Consider the following 18250-nt stretch of genomic DNA (forward strand, 5'->3'; position numbering starts at 1 on the left):
TCTCTGGGCAACCTGTTCCAGTGACTCACAACCCTCTGAGTAAAGAATTTCTTCCTAACATCTAATCTAAATTTCTTCTTCTCTTTAAGTTTAAAACCATTCCCCCTTATCCTCTCATTAACCACTTGCAGAAAAACTCACTTTCCCTCTCTTTTATAAGACTTTAAGACTTAAGACTTTAAGTACTGAAAGGGCACAAGTAAGAAAACAGGCATATTTTTCAACTCCTCCTCCCTCCCCCTGCTAGATTGTTCTGTCTTAAGCTAGTCACCATCAAAATAGTATTTCTGTCCTGTGCTTATAAAAGATCAAACTTTGGGTATCTTAATATGTTCTGGGTAAAATAAGTAGTAGCACAAAGCCTGCTTCCATATTTTTTTAGAAGGACCAGAATTTCAAAATATGATGGCCTTTCACTGTGACAGAAATTTAAGAGTACAATCATTATGTTTACACATTAAATTATTCTTCTTTATGAAAGGCATGTTTGCTGATGAGTTCACCTTTCTCTCTGAATATTTCCCTTGCTTGATCTCTGGAGAACTTAGCTTTTTCTCCTATTCTTCTCATGTCCTCTGAAAAAAAAGATTTTAAATCTTCTCTTGATTCCACTGACAATACAGGATTGAGTCAATTGTTTGGAGATCCTGATGAGAGTCTAGTGCCAGTAGGGAAATAGGTGAAACTAACCCAGTTAAAAACCAAAAACACACTACCAAAACCAGGAGTAAGAACTGAAGTAATACCTATAGAAACTGGTAAAGAATAGCAAAGACTTTTTGTTGTAGAAAATTCCAAGACCCTAAAAGCACATTAATTTCTGAGGAGTGTCTTACACAACTCTAATTAAGGTTTCAGTGTTCTCCGAGGATTGAGTTTTCCACTGCTATCCCCATGCTTGCCTTTTGTCTTTCTGAACCAAACTTAGACTTGAACTTTTATATCATGTTTTACCTGGCATAAATGTTCTTGTCAGCTTTGGTGAATTTATTCAGGGGAATACAAATTTTAATTGTAACATTTTTTGCATACTGTAAGCATCTTCCTGATCATAAGCTTGTGTAATGCTAACTTGCAAAGGAGAATAGAATTATTGTAAAGGTCTTTGATCTTTTGCTTTATTACTTATTAAGTAGATTTTTTTTTAATAAGGGACCTGTTGAGGAATATAAATAGATATATCTGAACTGATGACACTAAGAAATACAAACACCGTCCCTGTTGTTGCTTGATAATTTGCTTTGCTGAGGTATAATTTCATGCTCTGTTAAAATCAGACAGATATTAACTATGATTTGCTAAAGGTGAAATAAGAGGACAGGCTCTGTGAAAATTCTGTGTTTTTAAAAATATACGGTACCTAGTATTCATGTCCTGTAAGATAAATATGCTGACATAATAATGCTGATGAACCTAAAACGGAATGTTTTATTCTTTACAGACAGTATGCAGTCAATATTTTCTTTAGGCATAAACTTCCTAAGTCTCACGTAGTGTCAGAATACATGTGTAGACGTCAAAATGGTGCTGGTGAATGCAGGCACAGCATTCATAAGCCACCAGCCATGGCTTTATTAACTACTGAACATAAGGAGAACTGGGGAATCATGTGAGCTGCCTTAGAAATTAAGAAGTTGATGGCTTTTCAGGGAATAAGCAGTGCCAAATTTGAAAAAGTGCTGTTGGGAAAAAAAAAAGGCGCACAAATAAAAAAAAAATATTGCAAAGAATTCTCAGGAACTGAAGATAAGGTATGCTGTTTTGATGAATAAAAAAAAAATCTGTGGTCCAGTGGGAGAAAAGGGAGGGAATGATACAAGCAGTGAGTACTTCTGACTACTAGCTGTTATTTTGTATTTTTTATTAGTCTAATGGTTTTCAAATTTAGCAGAAGACAACTTCTTAGTTTATTTTCGCTGTTATGAAAATATACATTAATTCTCTCTATTTTATAATTAATAATAAGTTTCTGGTTAATTATGTGCTGATTTACAGAATGTCTGGGCAGGAATTATAAATACTTTGATTCCCTCATTTAGCATGGTGTGGTTATAGTATATGCTTCCAAATTATGCAACAAGATTTGGCTTCACAACTTCTCTCAAGACTGAGTTTGTCTCTGTTCCTCTTGAGGTGACTATCTTGACCATGCTGTAGCAGTAGCTTGGAAGGGAAGGAATGAGTACCATTATGTAGCCTGTCATTTTTACTTCACCTGTTTATTACACTCATTAGCTATTACTCCATTATTAGTCCATAGACAGAAAATGTAATCTGGGATTAGAGCCAGTGAAAATTGTTTTTGCTGAGTCTGTTTGCAAACAGTTGTTTGTCCTGCAAACAAGATTAAGGCATTTCAGAGCAAGAGCCATAATGATGTTAGAAAAAGTGCAAAGAGAATTCCCTACGGTTTTAATTCACACCACTTCACAGGAACAGCAATTTCAGGTGAATATGGTATTGTTATGCTGTTTGTCTGCATCTCATACTACCTTCCTTTGGGCAGAAAACTTCATTTCAGCTTCCCAACAGATGAAAAGTTCAACTCCACTCTCAATAATTTGCACAGTGTGGAGGTATTGTATTGTCATAGAGATGCAAGGGATGCAGCAGGACCTCCAGAATACCCTCACAAGGACACTCATCCCTGAGAAGCATGTTTGAAAGCAGAACACTCTTGAGAAACCTCATATTGGTAGAGAAGCAACTTACATTTTTTTCCTTCATGTTACCTAGGAGCTGATGTGTCACTGAGAATTGTGCCTCCCTCTTCTAAAGGCAGGTTTAAGGTGACCATCTCAGGAGATGTCATTCTGCAGGATGACTTGCCAGAGAAAACTGATACTCTCTGAGAGACTGTAATGATTGTTACCTTCTGGTGCCATCCACAAAGCTAGAGAGGATACTTATTAATGTAAGGAACCAAAGACAGCACTGTTTTTGTGGGCTCATTCATGTGAGGATGGTCTAACGATTCTCCATTTCGACTGCCACCTCAGTAGTTTCCAGGAAAAGAAAAAAGTGTAAGCTCTTGGCTCTAAACTTGAATGGGAGAGGCCAATTCATACTTCCGTAATTATTTTGATTGCAGTTTATTGTTGTAGTCTATTTCAGGTAAACCCACACTGCATGAATCATAAGAAATTGCTAGTTAGAAAACAGTTAAAATGTCAAGAGGTGCTTTTGCTCCTCAAGTAAGTAGTTTAGCATTAATGTCAGGTCTGTGTGGCTATAAGTTTGGGGTTGTTTTTGTTGCCTTTTTTTTTTTTTTTTTTTTTTTTTTTTTTTTTTTTTTTTTTTTTTTTTTTTTTTTTTTTTTTTTTTTTTTTTTTTTTTTTTTTTTTTTTTTTTTTTTTTTTTTTTTTTTTTTTTTTTTTTTTTTTTTTTGAATCGCATGCAGTGTAAGAGCACTGCCTTTCAACTAAGCAGGTTACTGATAGGTTACTTGTATTTTTAGATTTTGTATGACTTTTGTACTTGGGCTTTGAGGTATCCTTTTTATACAACTCTTGCTTTGTAAATAGGTTCGAAGTGACTGCAACTGTAAGTAGAAGATTTATTTAAACAGAAAACAACCTAAAGAGTGACATAAGATATTACTGACAAACTGACAGGAGGGCAGAAGGATACTGATGTACTTCCTATCTATGTTTCTATTTTTGTGATTAATCAGTGAAAGGAGTCTAAAAGAAGTGAAAAAGCAAAACTTGCCTGTGCTGCTGTCTGCAGCTTTCTCTTGACTAGGAGCTAGGACTTATGAGCAGCTTGTGGATTTTTTTTGCTTAACTGGCCCAGCAGTGTACATAGTCTTTATTATACAGAGGTGCTTAGAAGATCTTGAGAAAATAAGATTTTGTGCACTATTGCCACCTCCCATTACTAGCATTGCATAGCTGTTGCTGCAGTGCTTGGACTTTCCAGGTTCAGTTATCTTGTTATTAGTAGTAAAATTGGAAAAATACTGCTGATAGGTGCTATTTGTGTGTTTAAATAGTTAAAATACATAGTTATAACTGCAGTTTGTGGCTAGAATTTTGAACAGGTAAACCTAGCAATGTGCCTTGGTTGTTCTCTGACTGGGAATGTGTCAGGACTAGAGCTGTGTGTGTGCATCCTGCCTGCATGTGAGGGAACTCTGTGCATGGGTCAGAGAGGTATGATGGGTATTAATCTTGTATTAATTTGGAAGATACTGTTCCTGGAATTTTTGCAGCAATCATTCAAGAATTCCTGCTAAAGCAAAAACTTAATACTTTTTCATGTAAAGAGTCATAAGAGTTAATTCCTGAGGCTACATTAGCACTGACAGGACTGGCTGCTGTTAATTTCAGAGTACAGAATTTGTGTCAGCATCTGGCTTAACAGAGGAGAGAATTTGCTTTGGAGTGTAGACTGCACATACTTCAAGTGGCTAGGGTTAGATGGTGTATATATATACTCTTTCCCCAGTGTTTGTCAGTCAAAGAGAGAGGATTGCATCAACTTCCATTTTGAAATGAACTTGGCTTTCGTATCTAAATGATCTCTTGAAGAGATGGCAGTAGTGTGCACTTAAAGAAGTAGGTTATATCATCTATAATGACTCAGTTTGTCTCAATTGACATTAGAGGGCAGGAAGATCCTGTAATGATCCTTACAGCCTTAGTTTCCTAGGTGCTCCCGTCATGAGTCTCTCGTGGTTTCAACAGGTCTGATAGCCTGGCTTTCATGTACTCAGTCACGAACTCCCCTGAGGAGGGAGTGCAGCTGAGCCTGCTCCTGACATGGGGAAAGAGCAGAGCCATGACACTTGAAGGTTAGAGCTTAGGGGTGCCTGGAGAGTGTCTCTGCCCTCACATATCCTGACTTGGCAGTGAGAGTGTGTGCGTGTGTGTTGTACTGGAACTGTCTTTGTGTAAGATGCTATAGTGAAGACGTTTCCTGCATTGGTCACAAAGAGAAATTGAAAGCGAAATGACAGCAATTCTTTTCTGACCATAGATTGACTAACTGAGATTTTTGTTTTGGAAGAGATCATGTGTATTTTATTTTAAATAACGTTTTTTTTTTTTTCCTAAGCAAATGACACTATATTTAAATAGAGCTAAATATGCAAAGTATATATAAATTCTGCAGAAGGAAAATTATAATGAGACAGATACAAAAGGAAGCTGTTATTACTTTTTATCCTGGAAGATTTCTCTATTTTGCAATGTTTTTAATAGTCCACATAAATCAATTTTCAAAGATGTCCCCATAAATAACAATTTTGTTAGATTTGACAAATGCACTTAAGTACAATTATACTACCACTACTATTATTATTAGGTGGAATGATGGCATTTTGAACACTTAGAAGCAGGCAGATGTAAACTCATCTGGAGAGATGTATTCATAACCAGTAACAATTAAAAATATCTTATTAGCTCTTACAAGTCTCATCTGAGACCTAAATTTGAATTTTCTAATGTATCCTAGAAGCAATTCTTTCAACAAACTGTCTAATTGCCTTCTGATTCATAATGTTACTATGACTCTAACTACGACCTGAACTTAATTATTTATTCTAATGTTATGCTTCATAAAAATTCTAACCTATTACAATTTATGAATTTTTTTCCTTACAATTTCATTTAATAGGCCCATATTTTCTGTCCTGATAAAATCTTCATCTACTGTTTTTGTCTATCTTTCGTTATTTTAGTCACTTTTGTTCTTCATCATTCCTCTCCTCCAATTTAATGGTCTGTCCTTTTCATCAGTCTTTCTGCAGGTGGAAGTTTTGTGGATTTTGTACTGTTGAAGTGAACCTAATGGGATGGGAGTGTCACAGTGAATGTTTATGACCTTGTGGCATTTGTTTCTGTGAAACTGGTGACATATTCCTCAAAAAAACCCAGAGAAAATAAGTACAGTAACAGTTTTGGGGAGCTTTTTTCCTACTTTTTTTCTTTTTATGTTGGTTATATAATCTTTGATTTGATCCTATTAGGCTGTACCTATAATTTGCTTACTTTATGTTAAATAACTCATAGCAGTCATCTCTGTTGGTTGTTGCAATAAAAGTACCCAATACTCATGCTCAGTTGTTTTCACATTTGTGATCTGTGAAGGGAAGAAAAGATGGTATTTGCAGACATAAGTTGAGCACTGTTATTATTGCAAAAAGTGTGAGGTGAGAAGGATTCTTTGAAATCATTGAAATTTTATCCTTTTGTCATTTTTAACAAGTGTTCCTGTTTTAATAAAACTGGGTTTCTAATTTGCTAGACAGGACATGCATGTTAAGAAATACTCTTTTCCTGCAGGAGTGCCTACTATCTAAATATGCAGAAAACACACGGGTTGAAAAGAAAGTTTTACAGTGGTAGCTTTTTCTACAAGCATAGCTTACTTGCTCCATCATTTATGACTTATGTTCTGGTTGAAAGAAAGTTTCTTAGACTTTTAAGTTTCTTACAAAGAAAGTTGTAATGAAATGCTTGTTGACTAAAAAAGTGATTATTGGTTAAATGGAGGAGTTGAACCCGTAACTGAACAGACAGCATATCAAGGCAGATGTTCATGCTTGCGTCATACTCGTAGTCATACACTGCCGTGAGTAGACTGGGCTATGCAATTTAAAGAAGGGCACCTCTCAGCTTTTCGTTACTCATATACTACCAGGGAGTCATGTTCAGGCGACAGTGGGGAATGTCAACGCTTTTCTAAAGCAAGCAGTTCCAAAAATTGCAACAGTAGGGCACTTGGTTCTAAAAACAGATTTGTACCTGCTATTAACTGGATCCGGGGCGGACTTCACAGCATGCAGCAGAAAGGGAAATTTCTTTCTTTGCGTCAGAAATGTAATGAAACTCTTGACCCAGTGCCACTAATAGCTGTGGCTTAGTTGACACAATCCTGTAGCTTTTTTAAGCTAGTAGGACAGCAACAACTGAGGGCTGTGAAAAGTATTTCATTCTTAGCTGAGTAATAGGAGAGAGCAAAGCTGCTTCATTCATTCCCTAGTGTCTCATAGACACCATCCTTTAAGTCTTTCTGGTAAATGCATGTTACAGTATTGTTATTATAGGTCTTGTTCTGTTTCATGTCACTTCAGTTTTCCTTACTGTTAGTGACGGAAAATCATCTAGTGAGTGGCTATTTTTTAACTGCATTTTCTATCTGAAATGAGAATTTCAGTGAGATAACAGAGCTCTGGGTTTTCAGCTACATTTGTTTAGTGGGATGAGATTTAGGTGATAAAATGCCTTTTCAGGCAGCTGAGGAATATTGGAGGGAGTGAACAAGAACTGACTAGGAGGAAGTTCTACTATCTATTTATGAGATAGAATGTTATTTTAGGGTAAATGATTCTTAAAATACTAATATCTACAAAGTGTTTATCAATGGATGACGTTAGAAAAAAGTGGTAATTAGAACAAGATGTGCCTCAGTAGCTTTTGTGAATATTTAAAGGTGCAGGCTTTCTTCAAGGTGCTTTGAGACTCATCTTTCTGGGAAACATGGAAATGTTATCTATGCATTCTTTCCTAAAGAAATTTCACAATACCTCTTGAAATAATGTTTGCCTGAAATGGAAATTTTGCTAAATTCAGAAAATATTCAGTTTCAGCTTCAAAAATATCTTGTATCTTTAGATTTCTTCTATTTTGACCTGAACTGGTTCATTAGTGTCATGAAACATGTTAGATATCTGATGTGTCTTTTTTATGCAAAGACCAAAATTTCATTATATTCTCTTTGAAGAAAATAAAGGACAAATCAAGAATATCTTTAAAAGATATTCAGTGTAGATTAAATCCATTAGTAAGTGAAAAGGATACAGTTTTCAAATACAATCATGGTGGATTTTCCAAGGAATTCAGGGCCAAATTGCCTTGGAAATTTAGCAAGCACAAGGCTTTTAATTTATTTAGATCCTTCAGAAAATTCAAAGCCTAATCCCAGGTTAAGGCACTAAGTAAGCAGCACCCAAAGTAGAGGATCTTCAGGTGCAGAATTTAGAAATACTCTTAGGAAAAGGCTGATTATACTGGTTTTGAGATATTTTTCTTTCCCCCCCCCCTTTTTTTTTTTTTTTTACTTTTCCACTAGCATTTTTTTCCCATGTACCTATTAAAATGACACAGTATAGTCTAATAGTGATATTATCCAAAATCTTTATTCGTTTTTCCCAGTTCTTTTCTTTTTCAGCTGTTTTGTAACTGGTTTTGCTTCAAAGTATGTGTTGAATTTCCCTATGCAGTTTCAAATAGTTTTGCACTGGTATATTCAAGAGTTTTAAAATGTCACCAATGTATATGCCTAGTTACTGAACCCAGTATTTTTGTCCATTGAAGAAAGAGGTTTTCCATAGTTATTAACCAAAGTTTGTATAATGTGGTCTGATATCTGCAATGTAGTGTCTGCTTTGAGATGGCTGCTACCCTTGTGTTTTCACCACAATGGGTGCCTTAGTGAAAATGAAGATATATTCCCTGCTTTCAGTGTTTATTACTAGAAAACGCCTGTAAACTTATGCTGTAAATAGTCTTGAAATGTGCAGCTTTTTGTAGTTTCCCACTGAAAAATGTTTCTTTGGGGGGAGGGCAATGGTTAGGATTCAAATTCAAATAACGATTTCCTGTTCTGTCATTTTCAGTCTGTGTATTTGCCCAGCATAACTTTAAGGGTGGAGCTTTGCTGTGTAAGAAATGTGTGACACTTGCGCCAAGGCTGTGATTTTTTTCATGGCTTCAAGAGAAGTTTTGAAGTGCAGAAAGAGATAGACAGGAGTGGTTTCACATCTTGGAGGTGTAACACTGTAATCCTTACTTTCAGACCTAGGGTATCTGTGCTGCTCAGAGAATGGGAAATAAAGACTTGCAATCTGAACTGGCATGCACAGTCCACTAAATGTACTTTGCAATCCTACAATAAATAAGCTAATTCTCTCTGATTAGCATGTGGAGATGCAATAAGCCTCATAAATATGCAGTTTCCAAGTTAATGTTTAGCCCAGATGATGAAAATCACATGACCTCTTGGAAAGCAATCTTATTTTCATAAAGCTGAACTTTATAAAGTTGGGTTTTCTTTTACTGAGTATAAAGGGTGTGTGAACTGTTGATCGTGTTTGGGAGTCACTGCTAGAGAATCTCAAACTGTTGCGCTCTAAAAACACGTTTGATAATTGGTAACGTGGTAAGATAGTCAACAGTACAAAATAAACTTTTAATCAGTATGTGATACGAAGAAACTGCTTACCTTTATGGCACAAGGCGGGTGGGTAGTAAATCCTACTTCAGTCCTGAGAATTTATTACTTTTTTTTAAGCAGGAGATTGACAAATCTGACCCTTTATTAATTTAGGCTCTTAATAACTTCTTCAGACTCTTTTAAAAAATGCAGTTATTCAGTGAGAAAAACAAGAGGAAGCTTATTTATGTGTGAAAATATTCTTGGGAAGGATGGCTTCAGAAAGTGTACTGAAGAGTAATTGTAACTTTTTTCCTGATTGTTTTTGATTGATATGGGCAAATGATGAAAAATTGTGCTCACTACGGGTGAAAATGCTGTGTGGAGAAGCTTGGCACTCTGGAGTGCTTAGTGGAACTGGTGTTGGGTCTTCTCAGGTTGGATTTTCTTCCAATGCTTAAGTAGTGGTGTGATTACAGAACAAGTGCTTTTCATAGTCTTCTCACATTGCACAGGAGTTAACTCCAAAAAGTACTTTTATGTACTATTGAAGAGAATTTAGGTTTTTACCGAAGCACGAAAGAACACGCTTAGTCTTATCTTCCAAAGCAAAGCATCCAGGCAGAGTAAGATAAAAGTATGATCTAATTGATCTTGCAATGTTTAGAAAGCTGGTAATGGGTAACACAAAGAGATGTGTAACTTAAATCTGTGGTAGAAGTGTGTTAATTTGGAATGAATATTTAAAACACATAATCTGCAGAAATTCATAGGGTGCATTGATTTGCCTGGGTGTTTATGTTGATGGGTGGTTTTCTTTAGGAAATGGTTTTACTGTCTTTCTTCTCCTTCCTGCCTCCTAGATGAATTACCACTGTTAGATGCTGAGCTCCAAGGAAAAGTAACAGACAAAATAACCCCCTCCAAACTCTTGATTTCTTATTAATAAGCAACATGTAAAAACCTGAATAGTTTGTATTTCCATATTTCTTTTCAAAAAATGTTCACAGGTTTGAAAGTAATCATCAGATCCTTCAGAACAGGAGCTTGACGAATTGGTTTTCCGAATCTGGGTTTGCTACAATTTAAAATGAGAAAGCTGTATTGTGATAATAAATTCAAAGCTAGTATTGCACTGTCCATCTAAGTGTAATAAATATTTAAAGAATTAGGTAAGTATCATAACACCAAACTACATTTGATTAGAAATGAATATCTTTGTACTACTTATGTGACTCTGCTTTTGATATCCTTCCACAGTTTTAAGATTAAATTACAAAGTTAATCCCATATTTTTTTGCCTTATAGTTTAAAAACACTTTGAAATTCTCTTTATCTGGAAAAAATAAAAGGAATGAAGAAAAGACTTGTACATGCTTAGAAGAATGCTGTATCACATATTTCTACTCTTCGTTATCTTTATTAAATAAGACATATATTCCATGTTTCTTCAAGAAACAACCTTTCTGATTTCATTAAATTTCTCAGGCATGTAGAATGCCTGAGAAAAACACACCCAGGGAATGTGTTTTGTTTTGAAGTCAGTCAGTGACCCCTGTAAAAATGTTTAATTAACTTTTGCCAATGTTAATATAGTTCTATTATACTCAGCAGGCTCGATGAGCTCCCTCTTGTGGCTCATTTACATTGAGGGTCTGTTTCCTTTCCTTGGTATCTATTTACCCAAGCAAACAAGGTTTGACCCCAGGTATCAGCCAGGTATCAGTTCCTCCTAGACTTATACTTTAATTAAGAAACATCAATAATTTTCTTACAGAATGAAACAACAGCATTTAAATTCGCAGTAGTTTCAGTTAATTTGCAAAATAAATAAAGAGATACTGGGTAACATTATAAGCAAATAAAATTTACTTACTTCCTTCTAAGTATAAATCACACAATAGGTGGGTGGCAGTAATTTAGCAGTGGTACCCACTTAAAATAGTGTTTACTTTTAAACTTAGGAAATATTTAGGTATTAAACCAAAATATTTGGATATTGAGCATGAGATTGTGGGGTTCAGTATCGGGCAAGGAGGAAGCAGGGCAGCAAGTAAGATTACAAACATGGACTTGAGGAGAGCAAATTTTGGAGCTTTCAGGGATCTTCCTGGAAGAATCTCATGGGAACAAGCCCTGCAGGGAAGAGGGGTCCAAGAGAGCTGGTTGATATTCAAGAATCACTTCCTCCAGGCTCAAGAACTAGGTATGCTGATGAGCAAGAAATTGGGAAAGGGGTCAAGAGACCTGTGTGGAAGAATAAGGAACTCATATCAGTACTCAAGCATAAGCAGGAAAAACACAGGCGATGGAAGCAGGGTCAGGCCACTTGGAATGAATATAGAGATGTTGACAAAGTGGAAATGACACAAGGAAGATCAAGGCCCATCTGGAATTAAATCTGGCCAAGGATATCAGGGAAAACAGGAAGGGCTACTTCAAATACATCAGTAACAAAAGGAAAAGTAAGAGTAATGTGGGCCTCTTACTGCTTGGAGGGGGGACCCTGGTAACAGAGGACACAGAGAAGGCAGGATTATGGCAGAATACCACCTTTGCATCAGTCTTCACTGACAAGACCAACCTTCAGGAATCTCTGACTCAGGAGACCAGGGTAAAGGTGTGTTGGAAGAAAGATTTTTCCTTAGTCAAGGAGAATTGGGTTAGAGAACTCCTAGGCAGACTTGACATCCAAAAGTCCATGGACCCTCATGAGAGAGCTGGCAGACACCATGGCTAGATGGCTCATAATCATCTTTGATGGGTCATGGTTATTGGGAGAATTGCCTGAGGACTGGAAGAAACCAGATGTCACCTCAGTCTTCAAAAAGGGCAAGAAGGAAGATTCAAGGAACTACTATCCAGTCAGCTTCACCTCAATTCCTGAAAAGGCAATGGAGCACCTCATTCTGGAGACCGTCTGTATCCACGTTCAGGACAAGAAGGTGATCAGAAGTCAGCATGGATTCCCTCGAGGTAAATTATGCTTGACCAATGTGAGTGCCCAATATGATGAAACAACTACCTGGATGGATGAGGGAAGAGCAGTGGATATTGTCTACCTCAACTTCAGCAAGGCTTTTCATACTATCTTTCACAACATCCTCATAGAAAAAATTAGGAAGTATGGACAGCTCTTAAGTGAATTTCTCATATTACAGGGATCAACCTTACAACACTGACGTTACCAGCGCCATTCTGGATGACCCTGACTGAGCGGGGAGGTTGAACCAGACAACCCACTGCAGTCCCTACCAACCTTACACATTTTGTGCTTCTATAAAGCAAATGATTCAAGAATGTGAAGTTTGTGTTTTTAAAGTGTGTTAATCCTGTGGATGAACTGTAATATGAGTTAAAATGAATCTTGGTACCAGAATTCATTTGAGCTATTTCATAGCATTAAAGAGAAGCATGATGCATCTCACTTTTTATAGTTTTCTTAAAATTATGAAGCCGGGGCAATTTGTGGGTCAAAACCACCATCAAATTTAAAATGAATTCTCCATCTCTGTAGTGTTAGTTTCCTCAGATCCTTTCTAACTCCATGTTGTTATTTAATGGGATCCTTTATCATGCTAGCAGTGAACTGTCCTCTCTCTAAAGCAGTGGGAGAAGTTTCAGACCAAAACAGCCAATGCAAACTGGACATAAGGTTAAAAACTCAGTTCAGTATAGAAGAGTTAATTTATCAAGGTACTGTCAATAAATCTGGTTACAGAATAGAATATTAAAAAGAATAGAGAAGCGATAGTTCTTGGTATATGAATATTTAGCCAAAGATAAAATTTTACCTATGTGTTTCTGAAGGAAAGGAGGAGAAAAGAGACACAGCAGATGAAAATAGGAGGGAACTAATCAACAATGTTTATAAGTTTATAATGTAGACGTGTAAAATAAAGGCAAAAAAATACAGTATAATCAACAGTAGACACCTGTAGGAAGTTGAGGTGGTTTGAATGAATATTCATTTGCGTGTTTTAATTAATATCTTGCATTTTTTCATATCCCTTAAACATCCTGGCAGCTGAGGTTCACAAAACAAATAATGTTTAGCAAACATCTTTGTAGACTTTCAGTATTTACACAGATGGACCTTTTATTTTTGATCACAAGTTGTGCATCTGTCTTTTTTCTTTGTCAAATAATGATCCAGAGCACAGTTCATAGCATAATACTGTGCACCTGAATATCTGCATTAAAAATAAACAATCCTGGTCTTCCAGTCTAATTGTATGTGGCTAGTAACAGAAGCAAATGAATTAGCAAGTAATTTCCTTTTATGCAGGTCTTTTAGAACAGTTTCTCACTGTCTTCAAGTTCTGCATCATCTTGATGTTGATGGTCAGAATTTCAGAAGTAAAAGGTCTAGTATTTGAGGAAATTACTGGTGTACTTTCTTCAGGACTAGGAAGAATTGGAAATAACTTGCTTGACTCTGAAACTGTGTTTACGTTCTTGCAGCTGATGATAACTAGCATTTTCCAGTCATCCTTTTGTAAAGAAATATGCTGATGCTTACTATCAGTCTGTGCTCCTGGCTGCTACCTGAGTTCCTTTTCCTGTTCTACCAGTGTCATAACTGCTGCTTGTATTGTTGAACTTCATCCTGTTTCTAATGCTCACATCTGGAAGACTTCGACAAGTCTTCCAGCATTGTGTCCTGGTCCTCCAGTGTTAAATGACAGCTTTGAAGGTTGGCCAAGAAGTTGAGCCAATTCTTACCAAGCAACACTGGAAGTCCTTAGGATTAATGGATTCAGGTTTGTGGCATTTAAGACAAAACTATGAGGGTGGATTCCACTGCTTGCTAAATTTCATGTTTCTGTCATAAAGACTCGTAACCACGTTATGTTAGAGAACTGTTAAATACCTTTTTCATGTATGTCGTTAAGAAGTGGGAATTAATGGGAAAAATAGTGGGAAATAATATTTGAGCTGGCAGTATCTTTATTTACCCCCTATTCTGAAGAGGCATATGGACAACAGCATTTAAATTTCATATGCTGGTGGAAATGGGCAGCTAGACAGCATGGCATGCAGATTAATTCCACCAATGCAAACCCAGGAATATAGTTTTATACAGTGTAATTTTGTGAAATATTACTGCCTTTATATTGCTGAAGGTCAGCATCATTTGTAAGCAGATTGATGGTTGAGAGGTTAATGTTTATCCCAAAGGTAGATGTTCATCATACCTGAACTAGAGAAGTAATAGGACCTCGTAGTACTTGTAGGCATACACACAAGTTGGGTACTGCAAGTTAGAATGAACATAGTAGGATTCCTGTCTGTGTAGTGAATAGGTAAGTGTCACTCCAGTATAAATAATTTTTTCAGTGGACACTGATAATTTCAGTTATTTTGTAATGTAAATTCACTAAATACATACCCTGCCCGTTATGCCTAAAAGTTGGTCATTGCCTTTTTTTGCTTATAAACAAAAAAGCTCCAAGTAAACAAAAATTCTAAATGGGCTGTTCAAGTTACTGGCAGTTTGTAGAACTTTGCAAGTCTTCTCTTGTTCCCTATTTCATGGGGACACTGTAATGTGGTAAGTGAATAGTATGCTTGGTTTAATTTAAATAAACTTAGTGCAAACACTATGTTGGAGGCATCTGTGAAAGTCTACATTTGGCAGTGAAAATCAATTGGTTTTAATTCTGTTATCTAGGAGATAATGGAGATAATTTGTTTTAACTGCCTGGGGCAACATTTTATCCAATTTATACCATTCTGTCATTTCTTATCTCACTTTTATCAAATCTACGTTTTGGCCAGTTAAACTTTTATTTGAGATACTAGTCATATTTTAATTCGATCTCAGCTATTAGGTTTTGATTTTTTAACTTGCTTTTTGACTTGTACCCTGCCATGACCTTGGCTTTTCCGATGTTCTAAAAATGTTCTAAGCTGTTCTACTCAGGCAGTATATCTGCACAGAATATAAAAGTGGCAAATAGATTCTTCCATGTTTGCACCGACTTCTGCTTTAGCTTCTCAGTGGAGGAGAAGACAACCTGTGCTTAGTAATGCTTTTGATTAAAGGATGTGTAATACTGTACAATATCCTGCGAATACCAACATAGAAAAATATCCAAAGACATTAGTTTTAAACTTTGAGTTGATTATTAATACCTTTAATACTCCTATACTGCTGTAACATGCTGTTTTATGTTATGTGGTACTTCTCAGCACTTCAGTCAATTGTGATGCTGAAGGAGGTAAAGGAAAAAGCCACCGAAACTTTCCCGAGGATTTAGTAACATGATGATAACATTCGAGTTTATACCAACTCCATGTAGTATTTAAAAAGTGACTTCTGATATGATGACATCTCACAGCCATTCATTCTAATTTGTGAAGACTGCAAAATCTGTTCATGTTTTTAAAATAACTTTTAAATTTTGCTTTTGATGAGGATTTTCTTGAATATGAGTTCTATTGAAAACTCTTGCATTCCTGAGGCGCCTTCATTTCAAGCCAGCCCACAGTGCAGAACAGCGTTTAGGACACACTTGTCCAGATGGCAGAGAACAACAGGTTTTCCATTCAGAGGAAAAGATATCTGAAATCTGCTGCTTTAGGATATTTGTGTTTGGCTAAAGATGTCTTTCATATCTGCTCTAATTCCATGACTAGGGGAGCCCCTGGTGGTCTAGTGGTTAAGGACGCGGCGCTGTCACCGCCGAGGCCCGGGTTCGATTCCCGGTCAGGGCCACTTCCCTGGGCAGATGGAGCTCGTTAGCCCTGTAAGGCAATCCATCTACATCCTGAGGACCTCGCTGCCACCGTCCAAGCTCGCTTAGCCCCGGCAGATGAACCTCAGGATTAAAGGGTGGGCTCAGTTCCGCGCACACTGTGTCTCACCTAAAAAATCCAATGCGCAGGCTGGAAGGTGTAAAGACCTTCCCCGGATCTTTGTTCATGAAGACTGGCCATTATAATTCCATGACTAACTTGGTACTGCAGTAGCCTTAAAGGATGGGAAAAGATCTAAAGGAATTTTTCATTTTTCTGAAAACTTCATTTGATTCTAGTGTCATGTAACTTCAGGATGCTGTGGAAACCCAGGGGATTACTTTATATCAGTCCTGTTTGGTCTGCATTAGACTACTACTAGCTGCACTTTTAATTTAAGTGTTAGGAGCTTCTGCTATTTAAAGTGACTGTCCTTCATCCTGATTGATCTTTATCTAGGATGCATCTACTTCCACAGCTGCTGTCATTTCAGACTTTCTTCTTTGTACCTAAGGTATGATTATAAGACAAGCTATCCCTGTTAGATGGTAAAAGGAGCGTAGTATATACAGTGTTTGTAGCTTTTCTGTTTAGTTTTTGAGGACAGTGAAACTCATTCCTAAATCTCAGAAGTATAGACTATATGTCTGTAGCCTTTTATATATTGTGTATTCATAGCCAGTATATCTTTTTGACAAATAATGTGAAGTCCAAACTACCAACTTGTAAGTGTATTATGTCCACAATGATTTTTTTTTAAAATACAATATAGCTTTTGGCTGAAATATAATATGATAGGTACGGTACATCTTATATAAAGACCATTTTATGTGAGCAAAAAAGAATTAGAATTACCTGTTTCTGAAAGTGGTATTTGTGGAGGTAAACTTATTATGTTTTTTTTTCAATTAAAGAATCTTGTAAAAATTTGAGACTCTGTAAGTGATGGCAACAAGACAGAGATCTTACATATAAGCTGCCAGTGAACTGGCAGTACACTAGTACATTGTTTCCCTGTAACTGTGTTAAAAAAAGGGGGTTTGTTGCTGTTTTTCGTTCTCTCACTGACACTTGCATCACCATGGTTGAACCCTTGACCATAGCTGATCAGGTTCTCTTCTTAGTTTGATGCGGTAGTCTTGTGTAAATGGGTATGGTGAGAAGATAATGTGTTCCTTATTACATTAAACTGAAAACGTTGTGTGTGTATATAGGGTTAAAATTCTTATCCTTTTTTGTTGTCAGATTCTTATGGCAATGCTTCTGGGGATGGTTTGTTCAGGGAATGCATGTGTCCTGAGTGTGAGAGAGGGTATAGTACCCTCAGAGCCGTGGGTAAATCGAATAGGTGAAGAGGTTGCGTGTGTTGCTGGCAAGAGCAGAAACATATGTGGTGGTCTACAGCTAGGGAGCAGACCTACACTGTGAAACACCAGGAAATGGCTCCTTTTGTCTGGGTTTCCTTCATGGTCACCAGGATCTGAGAGTTCACAAAGTGTGTACTGAAGGGAGTGTATTGGGTGACTAAAAAGGAAGTTGGATCTCTTGGCTTATCTGAGCTGGGATTAGCAGGGTTTCAAACCATCAGCAAGAGGAAGGAGAGGTGACATTTCTCTCTTCTGTAGTTACTTACTTCAAGAACTGTGAATTATATTTCAAAATGTAAATCAGTTATTAATGCACACCTAACAATAGATCTCTTCTCTGACAATGTCATTTTCACCTGCTCTAGATGACCAGTTCTCTTATGTTGTTGGTGTCTTCTTGAGACTAAAACCCAATCATGCTGCTTTGCAAGGCAACTTCATACTTCACTGAGCAGCTGTCATGCTGTCCTTCAGGTGAGGCATGGCACTGAAATTAGGGCTCTTTAGGTGGTATGTTTGCCAAAGTTAGCATTCTTAAAATAGAACACCACAGGCTGATCACCATGGGGAATGAGCGGAAATAGATATATTTTCTAACAAAGAGGGTTGTGTGTGTACATATAATATCACTTTGAAGTATGCTGGGACTCTGGGAGCTAAAAACACATTGTAATTTGAAATCAATTGTTTTGTCGTTTCTTCAAGATGTGCTCTGCTATTGTACTGCTGTTCCGAGATCGTGGGTGTATTAACACCTATGCAAAAGTTTTTACACTTTATAATTCTATCATAGTAAAGGTGAAAAAGCAGAGATGCGAAATTGAAGTTTAGTGAAAAATGATCCCAACTGCACCTCTGCCACTGACTTTTACAGTGTGCATTTGGAAGCGTCCCGTGTTTTCTAGTAGCTTCTTTACCATGAAGCAGTGCTGATCTCTGTACTTCTAGATATAGCAGTATGAGACTTGGTTGGTTTTGCCACT

General features: G+C 36.8%; 1 protein-coding gene and 1 non-coding gene across 5 annotated transcripts in view; both read left to right on the forward strand.

The window, feature by feature from the left end:
• The window catches only part of MARCH1 (membrane associated ring-CH-type finger 1), a 232450-nt gene that overhangs the window by 82348 nt on the left and 131852 nt on the right, over nucleotides 1–18250 (forward strand). The window lies entirely within an intron of this gene.
• TRNAD-GUC lies at nucleotides 15807–15879 on the forward strand. The gene has a single exon. It is a non-coding gene; the product is annotated as a tRNA-Asp (tRNA).

The sequence above is a fragment of the Empidonax traillii genome, unplaced genomic scaffold (assembly GCF_003031625.1).
Source record: "Empidonax traillii isolate 1590-97213 ecotype Southwest subspecies unplaced genomic scaffold, ASM303162v1 scaffold137:size1056949, whole genome shotgun sequence".
NCBI lineage: Eukaryota > Metazoa > Chordata > Aves > Passeriformes > Tyrannidae > Empidonax > Empidonax traillii.